General features: G+C 42.4%; 1 long non-coding RNA gene across 1 annotated transcript; it reads left to right on the forward strand.

Moving 5' to 3' along the window:
• The first annotated feature begins 5283 nt into the window (after nucleotides 1-5283).
• LOC308344994 lies at nucleotides 5284-9875 on the forward strand. Its single transcript, XR_013967032.1, has 3 exons — nucleotides 5284-5524; nucleotides 6737-6885; nucleotides 9234-9875. It is a non-coding gene; the product is annotated as an uncharacterized lncRNA (long non-coding RNA).
• Nucleotides 9876-24428: the final 14553 nt, after the last annotated feature.

The raw sequence follows: 24428 nt of genomic DNA on the forward strand, positions 1-24428 counted from the left end.
CTAGTCATCACTGATCAGATGTCTAAATTTCATTGATCTTTTTTCATCTATGTCCCCTCCATTTTTTTCCCGCGCGTTATAGCTAAACCTCCCAGCATTGATCACTCTCTAATATATCTTTTCTTATTTTTCTTAGTTATTTCATGTCTCCCCACAAAAACATCGGCTCCATGAGGACTGGATTTTTCCGGCTTTGTTCACAGCCGATCACGGGCACCTCCAAGAGTGCCTGATGCCGAGTAGGTACTCATTATTCATGGCTGAATGAAGCAATGAAGCAGTTACCACAATATTGCCTGCTTTCTTCTCCCACAGCCTCCCCCACCATCTGACCTGCGCAGCCGCGAATGCCGCAAGCGCCCCTCCTCGGACCCCACCCAGTGATCGTCAGCCACAGCACCTACTTAGTCCCATCCCAGACTCTCAACAAGTCCCTGGCTCACAGTCACAAGAAGCAAAACCAGATTGGCCCAGTTCTCTGTTTGTGGGCCACGTCACATATTCTGGCGAGACTGTGAATTAATCTCCCTGGTGTCCTCTTGTCACCATGTGGTACAGAAGTGGGTACCCAACAGGGGCCGTCGATGGGACCTTTCCCTGGAAAGAGGGTGAGTAATTGACATCCCTCTTTCAACCACACAAATGATTTTCAACAAATTTGATGAGATTGGGCCATGTTCCTTTTTAGGTGGGTTGGTAACTCTCTCAAGCAGCCCATAATCATTCTAGCCATCTTGGAGTTATTGTGCATCCCCTAGAGATTTTTTTTGGGGGGGGGTGGGGGGCCAGGCTCCACCTGTGAGGCAGAAAAAAATGCACAAGGAATACCTCTGCTCAATTCAATATCTCTCTTTCAGCACTGTCAAGTTGTCAACCAGCAAAGCCCTTTGGGCATCAGACACTCTCCAATTAGGCTTCCAATAAAAGCCAGGAGGTGTTGTCAGGCCATGATGACAAGCTAGGAACCTGAAGGACCAGTAATATTGTGGCAGCCCGGCAACCACAACTGGGATTGCTTGGCGAATGCTACTTGCCAACAGCGTTTCCAGTCTACCTGCCAAAGGGTGTGGCTTCGTCTTCAGCCAGCTCCTATGCCAACCAAGCATGGACCAGGCAAGGGTAGGTCCAGAAGAAAACATTACCACCTCAGAGCATGTCCCATGGCTGTTGCATTCTTTTCAGGAAAGACTGTTTATTTTCACTGGGGGCTGGGTGTCCCTGACAACTCTTTGCCCCACCCCCACCCCCAGCTGGCACTCACGATGATTTTTAAGGCCACCTGGTTTTCAAAGTCATCTTATAAGGTTGTGGAACCTCAGTCCCAACTCAGATTCAAATTTTTAAAAATTAACAGTATTTCCTTCATTAGCTGTTAGATATTGACTGAGACCTCACGGGGTATATCCTTTTCCTAGAGTCTTTCAAGAGTAGGTTTGATACTCATCTGGGGCTGTCTGGCTATTATCCTACAGAGTATTGGAATACTTCCATACCACTTGGTAAATAGACAATGCCCCAGTCACCCCCACTCTGAAGTCTCCCACAATCTCACCTACCTCAGCTCCTCCTCTGAGTCCTCTGGAACTTGGCATGACCCAGGAGGTAAAGGCCTAATGCTAGCCCAGGAGGGACCACAGTATCCATTGTGATGGGTCGGCACTTGTGCCAAACTAGTTGTTAGATATTTTTAGTATCACCCCCACTTCTAAGTTAAAAGCAACAACTACCACCACCCCTCATGTTTGACATTTTCATTCTTGCTAATTTCTAGAGAAGGCTGCAGTGGGACTGGGGTTGGAGCAAGGTCCTAATCCTGTACAGAGAGAGGACAGCCAGAAAGAGAAGTAATGGTACAAGCAGAAATGCTGCAAGTACTTTCCTCCACTACGGGCATCTCTGCCCCAGAATGATAGCCACATAGGACACACATGTCTATGGTCTGTGCCTTGCTGTATACCCCAGCACCCCGAACAGTGCTCGGCGCACAGAAAGTGCTCAATAAATCAACGCAAACCTTGAATGAAGACACGAATTCCCTGATCTGATGACCCTGTTGTTGCCTAACTCGATAAACTTAGGTGAATCTGAGGCTTTTCAGGAATTCACAGTTTTGACCTTTTTTCTGAATTATTTAATCTCTTCCCACATCAGGGCACAGAGGAGACAAGCATATCCATGGCGCATGTCACTGCCTGCTCTCCACATTTGCAGTGATGTGATGTCTGGAAGATTCCCTTGAGGTCTCTAGGGTGCCCTGGTTTCTCCAAGATACTTCAATGTTCACTTCTGGAAAATTAGCCTCACACATGACATCCGTTTGACCAACTTGGCAGAAGCCGTTCCAGGATCTCAGGCAGCACAGGTGATGCGAGAGAGCAGAGTAGCCCTTTGCCATCTCAGCTCTGCCACAAGCCACATAGTGGGACACAAGCCACATGTGGACAAGAAGCCCCCGGGAGCTCCAGCATAGTAGAACGGGGTCAGGGACCAGGAGAAAGTGGGGTAGGCAGCAGGCCTTGGAGAACTGGAATAAACAAGTTCCCCTTCTCTAGCTGCTGACCAAAGGCCACTCTGGAAGCAAGGCGTCCCCTACCTTCTCTGCACTGTCCAGCTGTGCTCACTGGGACATGTTTTCTGTCAGCAAGATCTCTGTGGGATTTGAAGGGTGAAGGAGCAGAGTCTCTGAAGGAAAACTTGAAATACATGACACTTAAGAATCAGCCCTCTTCCCTGTTTATGAAACTACAGGGAAGAGTGTCAGCCTCTGAACACACGTCCCACGTGCAAATCCACATTTTCCTCTTGACTGTGGTTTGGGGACCAACGTGATTCCAGTACACCACAGAGATGGCTCACTTCCCTACAAGTGACACGAATCGTGCGTCACAGTTACACTTTGTTTTTAACCCCTTTCATCCCAGCATTGCCACGCAGGGCGCAAACTTTAATTAACACCCCTCACAAAGTAGCGAGGATCATTATCCCCATGTCAAGTTTGAGAAACTGAGTCACCGTAGGCTGTGACCCACAGGCCACAGGCTGAGTCAGTGCAAGAGCAGGAGACCAAATTCCTGACTCCCAACTGCCCGGCCACTGGCCTGGACTCATACCCACTGCTGGCCTCTCTTCTGTGAAGCTGCTGGCTTTCACCTGGAGCCAGCCAGACGCCTCCCTTGAAGCCTCCTTCTCATTCCATGGCTAACAAGGATGATGCAGCCCAGGCGAGGCGGAGACCAGCAATGGCAGAAACATATCAGAGCACCTGAGGACCTTCAACACAGTCAAGAATCTGGGCCTGACCTGGGAGTTTTCTCCCAGGACTGTGATACCACAAGGCCCCAAGCTTTCCAGATGCCACTCTCCCTTCTGAGCACACTTAGTCCGCACTACCCTTTTACAGCTCATGGTGACTACGTGAATGATTTTTGCCTTTGTCCTTTTCTTCCTATCTCTCTGCTTGCTATCAGTCCCCTGTCTTTCCCCTCTTCCTTTCACAACGCATGCATTGCCTCCTCTGTAAACAATCCGCAGGTCCATACACCTTGCCCTAGAAGTCATGACCCTCCACTTCCGGCGCGCTCTAGAAAAGGAAGCCAGGAACCGACTTCACTAGAAATCAGCTCTCGAGGCATAGCAGATTATGCCATGTAAAGGAGACACACAGGTAGCTGGGAAAGTGTCCTGATTGGGAGCAGGGTTCCCACTAGGTGTTGCACATAAGGGCTGTTTTTGTTGTGTTTTGTTTTTTCCTGAAGGAGGACAAATACAAGGAAGTAGAGGCCTGACAAGTTTTCACTTAAGAGGTGGTGTGGTGCGGGGGCTTAGAGAATGGGTGACACGGAGCCCAAACACAGCAAATCCTGAATCCACACTTACCAGCCGTATGATTTAGGCCTCTTTCTTCATTGCTTGATACTTCCATATTCAATCTTCTGTAAATTGGTCAAGTTGTCCCTCTCCTCATGATCATTGTGAGAAATAAATGACTTAAGGTATCAAAAGTTCCTGGAATGGTGTCTAGTTCTTAATAACTGTTAGAATCCAACAAATAATGCTCTCCACAGTTACTCATGCCAAACATTGTACTAGGTACAGGAGCTGGCCCTCCAGGGCTCCAGTGGAGGCAAGAGAAGGTAGATAGGTAGTCATAGTACACTGTAGTTGGTCATGACAGTGATGGGGGTAGGCACAGGGCACTACGAGTCTGTCTTTGTGTGAATGAGGAAGTAATTCCAGCCCTAACGGAACATGCAAGGGGGACTTGGGCTGGAAATCGGGAGCTTATTTCCTCAGCTGGGCCCCATGATGCCATAGTGTACGTGATATACTGTGTTACGTCGGCATGCAGAATCAATTTAACCCAGCCTGTGAAGGAAGGGGAATGGGTCAGAGATGGGTTTGGAGAAGTGATGACTGGATTTCTCTTGAATCTTGAATTTTGATGAATTCAAAATGAATTCATCAAAATTCATCAAAATGAACAGGGGAATCTGAAGTGGCATTCTAGGCAAAGAGAACACCATGAGCAAAAGCACAGAGGCAGTCAGGAAGACATTGTATGTAGGGAACTACAAATCATTCAGTACTTCCTCAAGTAGGAGACAGGGAATGGCAGGCAGCATGCTAGGCAGGGGCCAAGCAATGTAGGGGCAGGTCCACTGTGTTCGTAGCACCTGATGTCTGAGAAAAGATGGCCAGAGATTCAATTCCTCACACTGACTCTGAGTTACTCACTTGGACATGTTTTCCTCTTTCCTTCTCTGTTCTACTCTGGGGTTTCAGTGAGCGTTGCTAATAGCTGACATCCTGAGGATCAGTGATCCAACAACTTTGGGCTCCCATCCCGTCTGATCATCAAGATTAGACAGGGACCCTGTGTCAAAAGGGAGGCTGTCTATTTTGCCAAGGAACACAAAATGAAAGCTTGAATTCTTTGTACATCCTCCCATCTACAACTTCCTCTGAAATCTCATGGGAGCCTCACTCAAATTGCTTCAGGGAAAGAAGAAATGCACATACTCCGAATTTAGAAATGAGAGAAACATGATCTGAGTGTTTAATCTATTAGAGACGACCAATGTGTAAATGGATAAATCCAACTACCAGATGACCTGGAAAGTGCTAGACTACAAATGTGGGCAAAGTGTATGGAAATCACGGGACCAACTTGGCAGGAAGAGTTTGGTGAGGTTTGATATAGGATGATGTTTTTAAGCTGACCATCAGAGGCTGAGTCAGAGTTTCTTAGAGAATGAGGAGAACAGCTCAGACAGAAGAAAGCACAGGGTTGTGAAAGAGTCTGCTGTTTCAGGAGACAACAAGTCATTCCATCAGAACAACTGTGGTGAAGGATTGGAGGGTCAGAATCACAGGAGCTGAACATAACTGGATGGTGATGCATCTTGGGGTTACATGCTCAGCTTTGCTTTTTAGAAGATATTTTTGGTGGCGAGATACAAGATGAAGTGGAATGCGGTGCCAAGAGAAGCAGAAATTCCATAGATGAAGCCATTGCAATCACCAGGTAAACCATAGTAATGGCCTGATCTAAGATAATACAGTGGGGATCTTTATGAGCTCGGATTCTCTGACTTTGTGACTGGCCACGGAAGTTCAAAAGGAGGGAGATTTCAAAAATTACTGAAATTTCTGGGGCACCTGGGTGACTCAGTAGAACATCTGACTCTTGATCTCAGCTCAGATCTTGATCTCAAGATGGTGAGTTCAAGCCCTGCATTGGGCTCCATACTGGGTGTGGAGCCTACTTAAAAAAAAAAAAAATAAGAATACTTGAGGTACAGAAATTTCTGTCATTCATAAGCATTCCATTTGAGATGTATTAATTTTGAGGTGACTTAGGACAATCCAATCGGAAATGTCCGGTTGATCATTGGAAATATTTGTCTATGCTTAGGAGAAAGATCAGGACTGGAAATGGGAATCTGGAAATTATTATGGGTTGACCCATATGAAATTGCTAATATGTGATCACATTTTACCTACAAAAGTAGCAGTTTCATGTGGGAGAACATTTCATATGGGAAGATAGAGTGAGAGAGAAGAGATGAGTACCAAGGGTAGGGATATTATCTGGGAAACGATTTCTAACTATGGGCAGTGAAGGAGAAATGGTGAAGATATTGCACAGAAATGGTGGGAGATAGAGATGCAGGGGAAATTCAAGGGAGTAATGGTATAGAAGCCGGAGGAGTGCTTATCAGAAAGGAAGGGGTGTTTGGGAGGAAAAGGAATGCTGCCAAGGAGGCAAGTAGGAGGACAGAAACAGGGCTCTGACTGCACCCCCAGCAAGAATTTCATCAGAGATAGGACAAGAGCTCGACGGTAAGAGGTCAAAAAGAGAAGGCTGACCACAAGGTTTCATTGGCTTGTGTGTTTTCTTTTTTAAGGTTTGGGGAGTTTGGCACCTATTTATATATAAAAGGAAAAAGCCAAAGAAAGTAATTGAAAATGCGAGACAGAAGTAACGAATAATTACGAGCACTACGTCCTGAAGGAGGCAGAGGGGTAGACTTGAATGCACAAGAGGAGAGGTGTGCCCCAGATGGAAGGACCAGGGGCTCACTAAAAGCAGTGTTAAGTCCCTAACCATCGTTTGCATTTCCAGCCACGCACTCTGACAGATCACATTTACTAGTGCTATTATGTGGTCATGGGACAGAAATCCTTCTCAAAGAGAAAGATGGCAAATATTTTAATTACTACTGCTTCTTTCCAGAGATCGGCGCTAATGCCTTTGATGCATTCTTGGGCACGCCTACATTGCAGCCTGCAACGTCACAGCTAAGCCCTCTGCACTGTTTGCTGTGAGCCTGCCCTCACAAGAAGAGCCATCCCTTTGAAAGACCTCCAAAACACCCCAAACAGGTGAGCCCAGAAGGAGGGTGTCAGATTTCACTCTGACTGTCAGTCTCGAAGGAGATGTTTCTCTAAGGATGACATTTCTTCCACCTCTGGATTTAATGATCCCAATGCCTATCACCGAGGAGAGTTGAGACGAATGGCTTCCCTTTGGTTCCAGCTTCTGACATAACCAAAAGGAGAAATTCATTGCCCAGGACAGCTAGTATTTGCTTAATGATGTGTCACAAACATAGATGCCGTCTTAAAATTCCAGCTAATCCTGTCCTAGTTCTCATCACTTAGAGGCCAAAGTACTAGGATTACATTGGATCCAGCCAATCAGAATAGTAGAAAAAACAGGATTAAGGGCACAAGTCTCCTCGTTCAGAGAAGTTAATAAGTGAAAGACCCAACAGCCCAAACCTCTAACAAAAGAGCCCATTTGGTGAGGGACCCACATTGCCACCTGAGCTGCCCACAGACCTGGGAACTTGGGGAACGTGAGCTATTGATCACAGAGGAGACCAGGTAAGAGACCAGGAAGGTTCCCACTAAACCTTTCGTACATTACCCACATGGTACTTACTGGTAACCACATTGTCGATGTATAGCTCGATGTCTGGTACAAGGGCTCTATCTGTCATAAGAGCTGCTCAGTAAGTATGTCTCTAACAAATGAACAAGTGAGTGAACAAATCATGCTGCCAAGTCACTACACTACTTATCCAGCAGGGCTTTGGAGTGTCTTGGTGCTTGTACGTGTCTAGAGAGAAAACGAGGCAGGACCTTGGGAAAGTTTTCTTACTACCAGTACCTAATCTAAAATGGTGAAATTAGTTTTTTTGAAGACCACAGATCTTCTGTGTGTGTGTGTGTGTGTGTACGTAGATATACATAGATACACACACACACACACACAATGGGGAATGTAAGCATCTGTAAAACCATAGGTTGGAGTAAGATGATCTTGATGACAAGATGACAAGAAAACAGACACAATTTGCACCTTGTAGCATCAGGAGGATTTGTACTAGTCTTTTGAAATAAATAAAACAGTAATAAAACCAGCATCCCAAGAAATTCTGAATTTAGCTCCTGCCTTTTGTTCAATTCAGATTCCCTCTTTTTTTTTCTATAATCTTCCACATGTTTCTTATACTCTGAAGTGATTTTGTTACTATGGAAACCACAGGGCCTGCCTAAAGCTCAAATATGATGTCAACTTATAAAATGATTTAAAGTTTGTCCCATGGCTTGACAAAAAAATGCATTTGGAGGCATTACCACACCCAGTATAGTGATGTGCCTACTTAAAACACCTAACTGGAATATGCTTTTTAAAAAAATATAGATGGGCATTTGGGTGGCAGATGTGATTAATGAAGAACGATCCCGCAGATGCTGCTCTGAATGAAAATAAAGAGCTTGGTTAGGAAATTCCAGGTTTATAAAATCATGATAATTATGAGTTGTAGCATACAGAATTTATTCCTCACACGTGAAGCCTTGCCTTGTTGGTGAAACACTTAAGCCCTAGCTTTCTAAAAGGGCTCTCTCAGAAATATTCGAGAACAGCATATCAAGCATTTAAGGGGGATTTTTTTTTAAGTGACTTCTTGCCTGGAGGCAAAAGATAAAGGAACTCACCTCTTGGGGTTCTTTTTAGGCCAATGAAAGCCTAGTTCTCCCACTGGAGCTCTTGCTCTGTTTCTTAGGCCAAGTGTTGCCTCCAGACGAACACATATGTTTCTGATGTCATCATCTGGCCTCGAATCTGTAGATGATTCAGTGATAGTGGAATCTGCCCTAATACTCTGAAATCACTTATTACACTAATAACCTAATGGAGCCTGGGAACCCACACCAAAAGTCTACCTAGTTGATTTGAAGAAAAGCCACAGAGCTGCGAGAGCTGTTAGACAGGAAAGACAGAATAAGCAGAATGGAAGTCAAGCCTCTTGGCTCCCTGGCCTCCCACCCTCCTCCTCAGCTACCCTCCCCTCTGCCAAGTACTTGCAAGTATATCATCACAACAACACTCCAGAGAACATTCTTGTTGGGTAATAAGAAAGCATAATTATATGCTTCAGAGCTGTTGAGGTTTTCTCCTATTTTCAAAACAATGACTATCCTGTGGAAAGAGAGCGCCGCTCATGAATAAGCTGAGATTCCTTCCCTGGAACACACAGACGGTGGTTTGGAGGAGAGACCAGAGGGCAGCTGTACTGATGTCTTTATTCCCTGAATAACCCAACCAGACTGTTCGGTGGGGCTCCCGGGAACAAACCCTCTCCGTCAACATAATTCAAAGTGTAACGTCTTCAAAACTGAAGTTACATATTCTGTCTCTCCCTCTTCCCTCACAACCATAGGCTGTCCAGTGCTGAGAAAAAATGGAATTGTTTCTAAGTCCACCCCACACAGAACCCAAGACTGACTTCCACAACGCGTTACGTTTATTCCTTCAGATATTCCTTTTTCTCACCTCAAACGTGATCGGTGAGGAGGTGGGAACTGTCCCCTTGAGTCACACAGTTCCTTCTGGATGTGGAATCAGAGTTGAAGCTCCATGAATGTGCAGTAACATATGGTTTCCAGAGGCAGAGTTTCTTTCCTGCAATTATCATACCAACATTCTTCAAAGTCCGGCAGAACGCCATGGAGAATAGCTGTGGCTGGGGCTAAAGAAACCAGCGTGAGCACTTAAAAAACACCAGTCCTTTCGACACTTTTGTTTCCGAAGTAGTGACATCGATTCCACAGGTAAGAAAACCTGCACCCGAAGAGAGTCACAGAAATGCATATCCCAGAGTCCTTGTTCAGACTGGACTTCCCGGAGCCCAGACTATTCTCTTACCACTTAATCAGGCTCTCATTCAGAGAAGTCTGTGTTGCTTCTAAAATATTACGCGAGTGTGCTTATTTGTACCACAGCCCGCTAAATTCTCAGTTCCGTTAAAATTGCCCTGAACAGAACACACTTTCAAGTAAAAACACCATGCTGTTGCTTTTATAAGGCCTGGGTCACATTCTTTTGACCATATGGACTCTGTCACGTGGAAATGAGAATTGTCAATAGCTGTCAAAAAATGTTGTCCCACAAAGGGAGGCAGAGCATTCTGGGGCTCACGCAACCTCTAGCCACTGCCCCTCACCCGACCACAGCCTCATAAAGAGTCTGAGGCAAACACTGAGGATCAGATTCCTTTCACTTTGGTGGTGGCTTGGGAAATAGGACTTTTCTTCCTGAAAAATCTCTTATTGGCAGTAAATACTAAACGTAGGGGGCTGAGTCACGTTTCCTCATCCAGCTTTGTATTTTGCTTCCTAGGCGAGTGGGAAATTTTGGGAAACCCAATTTTTATGAGCGTGCAGTTGTGTATGTGTTATTTGTGAGAGAGGGAAAGAAAGAGTTTGGGAAGGAGTAGGGGAATATATATATATATATATATATATATATATATATCCCAGAGCCAATTTTTAGCAGACAATTCATATTCTTAATCTGTAGCCTTGAAGAGACTGTCATTTTATTGGCACAAATGACTTACTATGCAGTTTGCTGGGCAAGTGTTTAAAAAAAAAAAAAAGTAGGGGGAAAAAAGCCCAGCCATGTGCAGAAAATGCCTTGGCAGATGGAGCACATCTCTTCCAGACCCAGGTCCTTCACTGCTGAGTATCTTCCTTTTCTTGGTGTTGGACCCATTCACTGCCAGGGAAACAAATGCCAAGAATTTCCCAATTGCACCGTTGAGGATTTCTGAAATGAGAATTCTGGACTGTTGCAGGAAACTCTTAAACCAAGACATCCAGCCTGTGTTGCCTAAAGGTTAAGGGGGTGAGGGGGTCTTCACCTACATAAGTGGTAACTAAGGCCAAACCCTATGCAAAATCACTCTGTCTCCCTTCATCAGTGCTTGCTCTGAGCCTCAAGATGCAGGAAATCAGAGAAGTTGTCTGTAATTAAACTTCTCATTTGATTAGCTTCACTTTCTCCATCTGAAGACAGATCACAAGAGTAGGAACACACTTATAGATAATGAGCAGCTTCATTGTGTCCCAAGACCAGAACACGAGTTTATTTGAAATTTTTAGATGGGATATGTTGATGGTGACCTACCTGCTGGTTCTCTTTAACATTCAAATCTTAATTTCCACCAATACTCCATTAACATACACGTATATCCAACTTCTGTTATGTGTTTTGAATCATGTAGACACTTTGGGGAGACAAAAACTGATCCTGATAAGCTAGCAGATATTAGAGTTGATACACAGGTGAATGGGTCATTGAAAACACAGAGGTAACCAGAGTGAGGTGTCATAACTCATCAGAGTATAAGCATATAATATTTTCAGATTTATTTATTCATTCATTCAACATATATTAACTTGGTAACTGTTATGTGTTAGGCACTGCTCAAGGTGCTGGGAATAAAGCAGAGAATATAAGAGACAAAAATTCTAGTTTTCATAAAGCAAGTCAGATAGGAAATTGTAAATAAAGTATAAACAAATTGTGTCAGTTGGAAATAAGTGGTAAGGAGCAAAATGAAGGAAGAACACAGGTATGTGTGTGTGGAGGAAGGGGTTGAAATTTAAATAGGTGTGGTTGGAGAGGCCTCGTTGAGAATGTGTCAGTAGAGCAAAAACCTGAAAATGGTAAAGAAGGGAGGAAAAGCACTGTGGGCAGCGATAATAGCAAGTGCAAATGTCCTGTGGCAGGAGTATCCCTGAAATGTGTGGGTGGAGCAAAGCAAACCACAGGGAAAATATAAAAGAAAGCATCAGAGAGCTATGGGTTGGCAGGACATGTGCCAGATTATAGAAGGTCATTTAAAAGACAGACAAAGGATGTCTGGCCTTTATTCTGAAATGGGGCATCAGTGGAGAGTTTATTTTGTTTTGTTTTGGTTTTGGTGGTTCATGAGCTAGGTAACCCTGGGCAAATCAGTTAACCCCTCTGAACCTCAGGTTCCTCGCCTGTCAAGTGGGGACAGTAACAGAATAATATTACCAATTCCAAACATGGTTGTAAGGATTTTTTATTGTGGTAAAATACATGTCACATAAAATTTATCATTTTAACCATTTTTAAGTATACAGTTCAATGGCATTCAGTTCATTCACACTGTCATGCAACCATCACTACCATCCATCTCTAAGAACTTTTTCATTGTCATAAACAGAAATGCTGTAGCCATTAACTAACTCCCCATTTCCTCTTACCTCCCACGTCCCCAACCCCTGACAACCATTATTCTACTTTCTGACTTCTGATTTCTATTTTATGATTTTAACTATCCTAGGTACCTTATGTAAATGGAATCATGCAATATTTGTCCTTTTGTGATTGGCTTATTTCATTTAATATAATGCTCTGAAGATTCACCCATAACCAATTCTGGTTATGTAACCAGAAATGAAATTTTGGAGTCACATGGTAATTTTATGTTTACTATTTTGAGGAATCACCATATTGTTTTCTTGAATGCACCATTTACATTTCCACCTACAGTGCACAAGGGTTTCAATTTCTCCACATCCTCACCAATACCTGTTATTTTCAGGTTTTCTGATAACAGCTATCCTAATGGATGTGAAGTGGTATCTTGTGATTTTGATTTGTGTTTTCTTAATGATTAGTGATTTTCAACATTTTCCCATGTGCTTATTGATCACTCTCTATCTTCTTTACTTGAATATGTCTATTGAGTCCTTTGCCTATTTTTTAATTGGGTTGTTAGGGTTTTTTTACTATTGAGTTATGAGTCCTTTCTATATCTGGATATGAGCAACTTATCAAATATATTATTTTTAAATATTTTCTTCCATTCTGTAAGTTGCCTTTTCACTCTCTTTCTAGTGTCCTCTGGTGCATAAAAGCTTTGAATTTTGATGCTGTTCAGTTTATCCATGTTTTCTTCTATTCCCTGTGATTTTGGTGTCATATCCGAAATACTATTGCCGAACCAATGTTATGACAAGTTTCCCCTATGTTTTCTTCTAAGAGTTTTATAGTTTTAGCTCTTAAGCTTAAGTTTTTAATCTATTGTGGCTTGATTTTTGTATATGGTGTGAGGTAAGATTGCTGGAGGGTTTTGAATAGAGGAGAAACATAATCTGACTTTCATTTTTAAAAGATCACTCTGGTGGCTATGTAGGAACCCAACTGCTACCAACTGTGCCTCATCTAATCCTTTCGCATGCCAAAAGGTGGGTCCCAAAACCATATTTCAGTGTGAGGTTTTAACTTCTCAGTCACTTGTTTGCTCAACAGTTGCCCAAGTAATTTGACATGACTTTTGCCTGAGTGTATGCACACTTCCTCCCACCCCCTACAAACATCCTAACCCATCATGTGGGGAATAAAAAGATGCATACTTTCCTCTACATGAATATTATGCTTTTTATTACCTTTACATTAATATTATGCTCTCATTATTATTTACTTTTTCAATATGCATTCGACGAGTGTTTATTGGATGCTTATTAAGAGCCAAGCACTTTCCTAGGTCAAAGAGATATGGTAGTGAGAAAGCAAGAGCCTATCATCATGGAGAAGACATTCTTGTTACACATTTTAAAAATGACCTAACAAATAAATGATCCTGATATTCAATGATTACAAAAGGATAATTAAGATCAACTATTAGAAAACCAAAATTATCACCCTTTCTATTCTCAAAGAGCCTACTAAGACATCAAAACCAATTAATGCAATTTATAAATAATTCATAGAAAACTATGTTGCTTCAACATGGATGATTATTTTTTCTGTGGCACAGTCAGAAAACCATGTTGATGGATTCATTCAGTCCTACTTTGTTTTAAATTTAGAACCTACTATGTGCTAACCACTGTTCTGGGGGCTGAATGAATAAGACTAGGATGAGCTGATGTTGGAGAGAAAAGCAGGGACCAGATTGTGGAAGGTCCTCATAGGCCAATGAAAAGAGATTGCCTGCTTGGAACATTGTCCAGGGCTAAATTATTCCAGGTGTGTTCTGTAGTGTGGAGTGCTGACTCATATCCTAGCCTCTACATTATAACTACCTAGGGAATTTTTTAAAACGCCAATGCCTGGGAACTACCCTCAGAGATCCTAATTTAATTGATCTGGGGTGGGTCCAGGGCATCAGTATCTTTATAAGGTCCCTAAGGGATTTTAAAATGCAGTGAGTGCCGTGGAATTTGTGACTGCATTTACTTATTCATGCATGTATCGAGGAAGTCCAGGGTAGCTCTTTTTCTCTGAAAATAACTTTCATTGCTTTATTTTTTTCCTTACAACCAAAGTAACATCTGCTCATTGTAGAACCATATATAAAAAGAAGAAACATCATCCAAAATCCTACTTCCCAGAGATTTCTTCTATCAACATTTTGGTGTATTTTCTTTTTGTGCATATGTTTGTGCTCTTTGTCCCCAAAATGGCATCCAGCTTTTTCCATCATTTAATAATGTATCACAAAGATCTACCCAGTGTTGGAATTCAGAACTATTTTGACTTTGTCTTTACATTATCTCTCAGCCCTCCACACACAGAAATGGGATAGTTTGTTCAGGTAGGTATGTTTGCTTGGCTCTAACTTTTCATAAAAAACACCTTGGTCTTATTCTCTACCTGATGGACCAATCACATCTCTCTGTCCTTCATCAACAACAGAGGGTATCCATGCTCAGGGACTTGCCTTGAACTCTACTTTCATATATTTTTCAAAAGCTTGGTTGCCAGAGATAATATCTGCGGAGGATTGCCTGAAGGACATGAGTCTATTTATTCTTCTATGTATTCTAAAATTTATCCTTGCAGCATGCCAAAGTTGGAGGATTGCATACATAAAGCACACTATTTTAGTTCCTTATAAAAATGCTTTTACTGAATTGAACTTCAGCTATATATCATCAGCCTATATTGAAAGGCATCATAAGAAACGGTTCTCTGGAGTTTATTATCACATCTGTTATGAAAGTAGACTTAGTATTATGCTTGACAGCATTTACTTATATCACCTAACATTTCTTTTATGAGAATCCACAAAAGTGCTGAGGAAAAGAACCACAATTTTTGTATATTCTCTTAATCACATAGACCTCACTACTCTTAACTCTGTCTCCATCTTTCCTTTGGCTGCTAGGGAGCTCAGTAAAATGGTGGCCCCAGCTAGCAATTACACCTAACCATAGAATGCATTGAATGCATTCATGCATTTCTTTTTAACTCTGGCTTTATGATATCTCTGTCCTCATTTTCCCTGCACCTATTTTCTCTTCAACTACTAATTTTGACTTTTTGTGCTGGATATATTTTTTAAGTCTTTGTGGGTAAGCGGAAGGAGGCAAAGAAAACAAGAAAGGTAACAAAGGGAAGATGAAGAACATATGAAAGGAAGGAGAGAGAAAGAGAATGGTGGGAAGGAAAGAAGAAAGCAGGCAGAAAAACAATAAAGGGCAGCCTCGTGACCAGGGTAAGAGCTGGGATACAGGAGTCTTAAGGAGGAAGAGATGAGCTTCTGTCTGGGCAGGACAGCGAAGTCCTGAGGAATTTCGTGGTAACAGCAAGCTAGCTCCCACAGGGAGCCTACCCTCCTCCAGGTACTTTTAGATGCATCATTCCATTTAATCTCCATAGCAACCCTTTGTGGAAGGCACTATCATCACACCCATTTCTCATACTTAAAAAAGCAAAACAGGGGTGTCTGGGCGGTTCAGTCGATTAAGTGACCAACTGTTGGTTTTTGGCTCTGGTTGTGAGATGGAAACCCACATCAGGCTCCAAACTGAGCGTGGAGTCTGCTCGAGCTTCTCTCTCTCCCTCTCCTTCTGCCCCTCACCCTCCTGTCCCAGCAAAAGCAAAACAAAACACCGGAGATACAGAGAGGTACGGTTCACATCGAATGGTGAAACTGGTTTTCAATCCAGATCTGTATGCTATACACTATACCCAGTAGTTTTAAGTTAATACGATCCTTTAAAAGTGGACCATTAAAATCTTTTAGAGAAATCAAAACTTTAGCTGAAAGACATTTCCTTATATTAACAATCTCTTACCTTTATCTTAAGGGTGGGGGTGTGATAAAGGATAACTTTCTCCTTCATCCATCTATTTCCACCTCCCAAGGAAATAGAATTACATTGAAAATGAGATCAGGAATGGGGGGCGGTGGGGGGAGAGAAAGTACAGACTTGTTGGCAGGAAGAGCAGGCAGGAAAGCCAAAAGGACAAAGGGAAAGCTGACAAGACAGAAGGAAAAGAGTGAAGGATGGGAGAGCAGACGGGAAGGGGCTCTTGCAAAGAACCGAAACCCTGACTGAAGGCCAGGGAAAACACAAAGACGATCTTGGCAGGAAGCCTGGCATGACAAGTGGCAAACTAGAGCTAAAATAACAATGAGGTGCTCAGGAAAAGATGAAGTCTTTAGGAGAGAAAGAGAGGCGGCCTTTTCGACTCCCCCCTTCCCCACTCTGGGTGGTGCTGAGCAGAGCTTGGCGGAGCACAGCGAGGAACACTGTGCCTGCCTTATGCCCTCATCGTTCCAGTCCAAACAGAACTGTATGTTTTAAAAAACTGGAGATCCAACTATTTGTGTCTGTTTTTAGTAGAGAGAATTTTCTCTTATCTCCAATTAGGCAGTGGTTCTATAGAATCTTCGTTTCCCAAAAGCTCTAAGATCCAAGTAAAATCCAATATTCTTTTTCTGAATCCCAGAGGGAGCTTTACCCTAATGCCCAGATGGAGATGGATCTCTGGACCCCCAGGTGCCAATGGACAGCTGTGCTGTACAAAGAGAAGACTCTATTCACAAATGCGCCATTTTGCTTAGCTGGTCCATTCGCAGTAAAGTGGAAACTCATCGTTTTCCTCAGCGTTGTCCTTTCCTTTCTATTTCAACTGGTCCTTTTTTAAAACTATCCGAATCACCACACATCTGGTTGTAGAGTCAAAAGATTTCCATCCAGGAAAGTACCCAGAAGCCCAGCATTCTGATATGCTGAATGAAAATGCTGAATGAAAATAATGACAATTCTTTTTTCTCCCCTCCCATGTTTTATCTTAAAAATGTCAAGCCTACAGGAAGGTCACAAGAAAGGTGTAAAGAGTATTCATATACCATTCACCTGGATTGGTCAATTTTTAATGTTTTGCCACATTTATGCCTTCTCTCTCTCTCTCTCTCTGTGATACAAATACACACACACACACACACACACACACACTCCTTTTTGCCCGAAACTTATAAACTTTAGGGAGTTATTTGCAGACATTATAACCCTTTACTCCAATTACTTATCTAATATACATTCTACATTCAAATGTCTCCATTTATCCCAATATTATTTGTGATAGCTGAACTATTCCCCCCAAACCCAGGATCTTAACAAGAAGCAATCACTGTATTTGGTTTCATGTCTCTTTAGCCTCCTTTAATCTAAAAGAATACCTCAGCTTTTTTCCTGGCTAATTCTTTCAGGATATTAACATTGTTTGAAGAGTCCAGGCCAGTTGTTTTGCTGAATGCCCCCCACCCATTTAGAATTTTCCGGTTGTTCATTCATCATTAACTTGATATTAAACAACGGAAACACTGTTAGGTTGAATCATGAAATGGTTATTTTCTATATCAACACCAGTCAAATATCAGCAATTTCATACAACTTATAATTTCAACTTAATACATAAGGAATATTTTGTCCCTCCTTTTACATCACATCAAGGATACATGATGCTTATTTGTCCTGTTATTGGTGGTGTTAAGCTTGATCATGGGGTTAAGGTGGTGTCCACTAGACCTGTCCATTGTAGAGGTATTTTGTTCTTTTTGTAATTAATAAGGAATCTGTGGGGGATCCTGTGAGACTGTTTAATTATTCTGATCCCCAACAAACTTTCACCCAATGATCTGAACATCCATTGGTGATTCTTGCCTGAATCCACTAATACTCTGGTGGTCATAAAGTGGGACTTTTCTCCTTCTGCCCTTGCTTCTTTTCTTACGGAAAACACCTTGCCTCCCTGCTGTTTATAAACTCTGGTCAGTAAGAACTCATGGATTCCTTTTTATTTAAGGTGTTAGAACTTATTCCTGCCATTATTCATTATAGGTCTTTCCACATTAAAGGTTTATTTTAACCTACCATGTTGGTCTTGCCTGTCTAATGCCAGCACATTTACCCTTACAATGTATGTTATCTGCTTTGTCAAATTTGAATCTGCATCTCCTGAGAGGTAGTGCCTGAATCGGTCATAAAAGTGAAATTTTTAGTTTTTGTATTTGACCTGAACTTTCTATCTTTTCTAAACATCTGAAGTCATTTCCCTGAATTGGATTAACCTTTTCTGGGAAACTATTCTTTTTTTTTTTTTTTTTACAAATTTTAATGGAAATTACATTTCTTAGTGATATGGAGGAGGCCAAATTTTTTTTTCAAAAGATTTTATTGATTTATTTGACAGACAGAGATCACAAGTAGGCAGAGAGGCAGGCAGAGAGAGAGGAGGAAGCAGGCTCCCTGCTGAGCAGAGAGCCTGATGTGGGGCTCGATCCCAGGACCTGAGCTGAAGGCAGAGGCTTTAACCCACTGAGCCACGCAGGCGCCCCCAGAAACTATTCTTTATTGTCACCATTTTGTAAGTATCTGTAGTTACATGGGATGGGATTATAGAATAAAGGGGAAAGAGCAGACTTGTTAGCCACACAGGCTTGGGCTGAATCCTGGCTTTGCCCCTAAATCACTATACAAACCTGGCAAGTTATCTTATCTCTGAGACCTTCAGTTTTCTCAATTTAAAAAGAAAAAAAGAGAAGAATTCTAATCCAACACCTAGGGTGGTTGTGAGTATTCAGGGAACAATGTACGCAAGTGACTAGCTCAGTACCTGGATATAAGATGCACTCAACTAACTGGTGGTTGTTTTTCTTTTGTTTTTTAGAAGTTATTTTGAGAGAGAGAGAGAGTGTGTGCAGTGGGGGGGAGGGGGGTGGGGGCAGAGGGGGAGAGAGAACCTTAAGCAGACATGAGGCTTGTTGTCAAGATCCTGAGAGCATGACCTGAGCCAAAATCAAGGGTTGGGTGCTCAACGAACCGAGCCACCAGGTGCCCATAAAAGTCATTTAAAAAAAAAAATTAAGTAATCTCTACACCTGACATGGGGCTCAAACTCATGACCCCAAGATCGAGAGTCAGATGATCTACTTACTGAGCCAGCCAGGTGCCCCTAAGTGGTGGTTCTTATTAGCATTATTAATGCTATTGTTTTCCAGGCTTACATTTCTTTGCAGGTTTTACTTACTCTTAGATAATTTTGCATCTCCTAAATTATTTTTCTACTGATACATAATTCTGTGCTTCTCTAAAGTGAAAAGTCATTTTATCCTGTCCACTCATCTTATTAATTTACATCTTTTTGCATCTAATTGACTCTTCTTGGTGCTTGCACCCCTTCGCAAACTGGAGCATCTGCAAACTTACTTTAAACTATGTTTCTTCCATTCTTTTGAAAAATGTATGACCCTAAATCTATTTTATATTCTCTTTATCCTCTCACAAAAACATGCTTTAAAAAAAAATGCACGAGGGCAGATAATTGTGGCTAAAATGTGTCAAGGCCAGTTCCACCAAGACTGGCTCTACTCAGGACCAAAGCTACTTTTCTTGCTGTCCATCCCTTGGAGGTGGGAGTGGGAATATGTTTATTTCTGGTAGACTCTTCCCCTAAGGATCTAGCATTTTGGGATCCCAGTTTTATGAGCAGGGTCTTCCATTAGACACCTATTTTGTTCAGGCCCTAGCTTTATGCTCTGTCTCCTTGGGCCTTTAGACCATTAAAACAAACCCAAGTTTGCTGGATTCAACAGTTCAGCAAATGGCTTTAAGGCAAAAATAGTTTACCTCTCAGATTTTTTTGCCTTCACTATGATTGGCCTGATAATTATTTACAAGAGTTTAACTTTTCCATGCTTTAAAGATACTTTTATATACATATTATCAAGATTTTTAATTGCTTTTAATAAGAATTATGCAAATATGTAGCCCACTGTGATCTAAGAAATAGAACTACAGTAACTTCAGACATAAGATGATCATTCTATTTTTTAAAAATGACCAAAAAAAACTTACTTAAAATTTTTCAATTCATAAATGTACCAACTTTTTCTTTATTAATAATGATGAAACTTCTTATTTAAAATACATTCTGTGGGGGTGCCTGGGTGGCTCAGTGGGTTAAGCCTCTGCCTTCGGCTCAGGTCATGATCTCAGGGTCCTGGAATCGAGCCCCACATTGGGCTCTGCTCAGAGGGGAACCTGCTTCCCCCTCTCTCTCTGACTGCCTCTCTGCCTACTTGTGATCTCTCTCTCTCTGTGTCAAGTAAATAAATAAAATCTTTTAAAAAAAAATACATTCAGTGATCTCAAAAATAGGTGAGTCTTCTGGCAAATCCTGGAAAACAAGACCTTAGACACTGGTGGTTAATAATCATTTCTTTTTTGCCATAAAATCTAAACTTCCTGGAGTAAACAGAGAACAAAGTGTACAGGATCTTAAATGCATAAATATACATTAGTTAAATATGCAAAATACTGTTTAATGATTCAGATTGTTGCAATATTTCTGTTACTAAAAATGATCAAAGATTTTTACAAATGTTTAATTACTTCAGGGTATCCTTTGGAAGTTGTTCAAAACAAACTGTATTTTAAAACTATACATCCAGTAGGGGCGCCTGGTGGCTCAGTGGGTTAAAGCCTCTGCCTTCAGCTCAGGTCATGATCTCAGGGTCCTGGGATCGGGCCCCGCATTGGGTTCTCTGCTCATCAGCGAGCATGCTTCCTCCTCTCTCCCTCTCTGCCTGCCTCCCTGCCTACTTGTGATCTCTGTCTGTCAAAGAAATAAATAAAATCTTTAAAAAAAAAAAAAAACTAGGTGTGCCTGGGTGGCTCAGTGGGTTAAAGTCTCTGACTTCAGCTCAGGTCATGATCTCAGGGTCCTGGGATCGAGCCCCGCATTGGGCTCTCTGCTTGGCAGGGGGCCTGCTTCCCCCTCTCTCTCTGCCTGCCTCTCTGCCTACTTGTGATCTCTGTCTGTCAAATAAATAAAATCTTTTTAAAAAATAAATAAAATTTTTTAAAAAACTATACATCTAATACACCAACACATCGAATGTTTATTTGCATTTGTCGATTTGCCATCCAAATCCAAGCATGAGCTAAAGGAAATAGTGTTTGGTTGATTCAGGATAATAAATTAGGTGTGCTTCAGTTAATGTTGGTTTCTATTTCCAAACAATTCTTATTTTTTACACCACATTGTGAAAATGGCCAGTATTATCCCTCTTCTACAGTCCAGCAAACAGAATGTTACTGATTGATTCAAGCGGTAAATGATCAGTTCAATGTTTAGGTGGTTGAGCTGTGCTTTTATTTCCCCTGACACAGCTTTTGAGCAGAATTCAATCATTTTAAAAACCCTGAAAAAAGGAGGGAGTAGTGATTCAACTGGCAAGAAAATCCAACATATAAACAGTGCAGTAGGTCTTGGGAAATCTGACTCAATGGATTCATTCAACAATTATTTACTTTACACCCACTTTGGAGGTGGGGAAACCCCAGACATTGTAGATACACAGTGAACAAGACAGTCTCTGCCCTCAAGGAACTTCATCTCCCAAGGCAGTCTAAGACCTTTGAGGTGGCCAATGGAGACAATAGCTTTCCTTCTCCACCACTTTTCATCCCCTTTATGTTCTGGCTGCTCTCTGAAATTGTCACTGCCCCGTCCTAACCCAGGGTGCAGTCTGGGGGAGGGTGATGGGAACTGGGAGGCCCCATCACTCCAGCATCTGCCTTGTTGACCCAGCCTGGTGCTATTTGCTCATCTCCTTCCTCTTCTCCTTCATAGACTTCTAGAAGTCTATGCCTATCCCAGAACTCACTCGTTGGTTTCTGCAGTGAAATGCCCTTCAGAGCCCAAGTCAAGCTTAGTTCGAAAATACAGATGCTTATCTGGATGGTCTTATGCAGCAAGACCAACAGAGGCAGTTCTATCCTCAAACGAGTTTGTAGGAGTTGATATCAGTGATAAGGCTAACTTAGAAAAATACCAGTGGCCTTGAGTAAAAGCACACAGAAGACACATCCTGGCATTTCTAAAAATACCTGCAGGAAGCTTCAGCTGGGAGGCTGAGGTCCTTCTCAGTTAGTGGGAGCAACAAACCAGGAAAGGCAGGCTCTGAGGTTAACGCAATCTCATTGTTACCCAAAGCTAGTGAGAACTGGGGTTATTCGGGATACATATGTTATCTTGCTGTCTCTAAAATGTAAATCAAAATAGAAAAGGGGATTGGAGAGGACTATGGGAAATGTTTGAGAGAGGCTTTACTTTCTAAGCCTCTTTTAAAAAAAGACGCAAGACTATTTCACAGTTCCGTGCCGAGGGATGAAGTTACAAGATGGGTAGGTTCTGTTCCACAGAGGGTCTTAGATGAAAGGACCTGGTTAGAAGGGATAGTGCTAGGAAATCAGAGCAAGCACCTTGGATCTGGATGACAGCAGAACAAAAAGCAGGCATTCACCAGGACTGATCCTGGTCACTGGAAGCCTGGATCCTCACCCCAACTCCCACCCTCAACAGTAACTTGTCCTACCACCACCCCTAGAGGCCCCATCTTACCCCTCACTCCACCCATCACCACCCCCCACCTCTAACTCCCACGTTACTTTAACCCAACAACGAACTTACAAATTTTAGTATTGTGTCTCTCAACCTTGGCTGCATATTAGAATTACCTGGGGAGCTTTTAAAAACCCCAATGCCCAGGCCAATTAAATCAGAAGTGAAACCCAGGCATCAGTAGGTTTTAAAGCTCTCCTGGTGATTCCAGTGTGCAGCCAAAGTTGAGAACCTCTGCGTTAGGAACACAACTTATTAATAATAAATTGAATACTGCCTAGCTTTTCATCAAAAGCAGAGTGTCAAAAAGGAAAAGAAGACAGAATGGGGGGGACAGGGCAGAGGTGGACTGCAGAAGGCAGAATTTTGTATCAGTAATGACAGACGATGGATACGTGTGTGCGCGCAGGCGTGCGTGCACGTTCCATGAAGAACGCATTCAAATTTAGAACAAAAACACTGAGACCTCCAAGGGGAAATGCACAAAGGTCATGAACAATTCACACAGAGGAATACAAAGAATAAATGAACATGGAAAAATCCTTTTTGCCAATAAAACCTAAATTAAAAGCAAGCTTGAGATTGCATTTTATAACCACTGCTGTAAAAGGAAAAAAGCTTAAATGACACTTAATTTTGATGAGATTGCTGTGAAACCAATATACTCACAAATTCTGATGGCACTGTAAATTGGTTTTTTAAAAAACTCTGCCTGGATAGCAAATGGCAACATGAAAAAAAAAATTAAAAAGGTGTTTGGACCCATTGACTACTAGAGGCTTATCTTCAGGAGGTATTTAAACGGAGGCCAAAAGATACACGCTTGAAAACCATCTCTGCAATGAATTCTAAATTCCCAAAAAAAAAAAAAAAAAAAAGTTGGAATCGAGCTAAATTTCCAACATAGGGTAATTGTTTAATAATTCATGGTATACCGCACCACAGAACATTATGCAGTCATTAAGCTGACAACTATGAAGATGGTGAGGAAATGTGGAAAAAATGCTCCCCAGAGGGGGCCCTGCCCCAGGCTCAGCACAGCCCCGCCTCTCCCCTGCAAACTGGGCAGGCTGAGAAGGAAGCTGTAATCTGACCTGATTTCCCAGCCTCCCCGGAGAGACCTCTGGGAGTAGCTCCTGTCAAGTCTCACTTCTCTGTCCGGATCCATGGGGAGCCCAGCTTCTCGCCACCCAGGTTCTTAGCTCCGGACCTTTGAACACCCATTCATCTCCCTGAGCCTTCCAGCTCCCGTCCCCCCTCACCTCCCAAAGACTTTCACTCTGCCCCCCAGAACCCGGGAGGGTTCCTCTGCAGAAACCCCTGTATTTCCAACTTCAGCTCTGAGCTCTACCTCGTCACCCAGCGGTGAGGAAGCCTTTCGGAAATGTGAAATGTTCGTGGGTGACTGGGCCCGGCTTCCGCCAGGGCGCTAGGATTTGCAGCGATGAGCATACCCATCCCTCAGGACGAAGAATTGCTGTTTTCCGCCAGACCGTCATGTGATTTAAGAAACCGTCTATAATAATCAGAGGCTAGAACTGAACTCTCTTCTACACAGAAACCCAAAGTATTTTTCACACTATTTTTAAATCCACTGCATATTCCAGAAACAAGACTTGCAGGTACACTGAGGGGACATTGCACTTTGGGGCACTTTCTAAGAATTGCACAGCATTTTGGAGACGCCTCCGGGACAGTCTCACACCTCTGACCGGCTGCCCACAGAGCTGTCACGTTCAGCATTCCCCCGAGGGGTCCCAATAGCGAATAACTTTGTGAGGCCTTTGAGTGAAGTCATGACCAAACATTTTTACAGGTCAAAATAAAATATCTCCACTATAAGTGACTTTTCCTTTTATCTTGGCATTCTATTACAGCAAGGGAGGTACAAATC

Source organism: Martes martes (assembly GCF_963455335.1).
Source record: "Martes martes genome assembly, chromosome: 6".
NCBI classification, from domain to species: Eukaryota; Metazoa; Chordata; class Mammalia; order Carnivora; family Mustelidae; genus Martes; species Martes martes.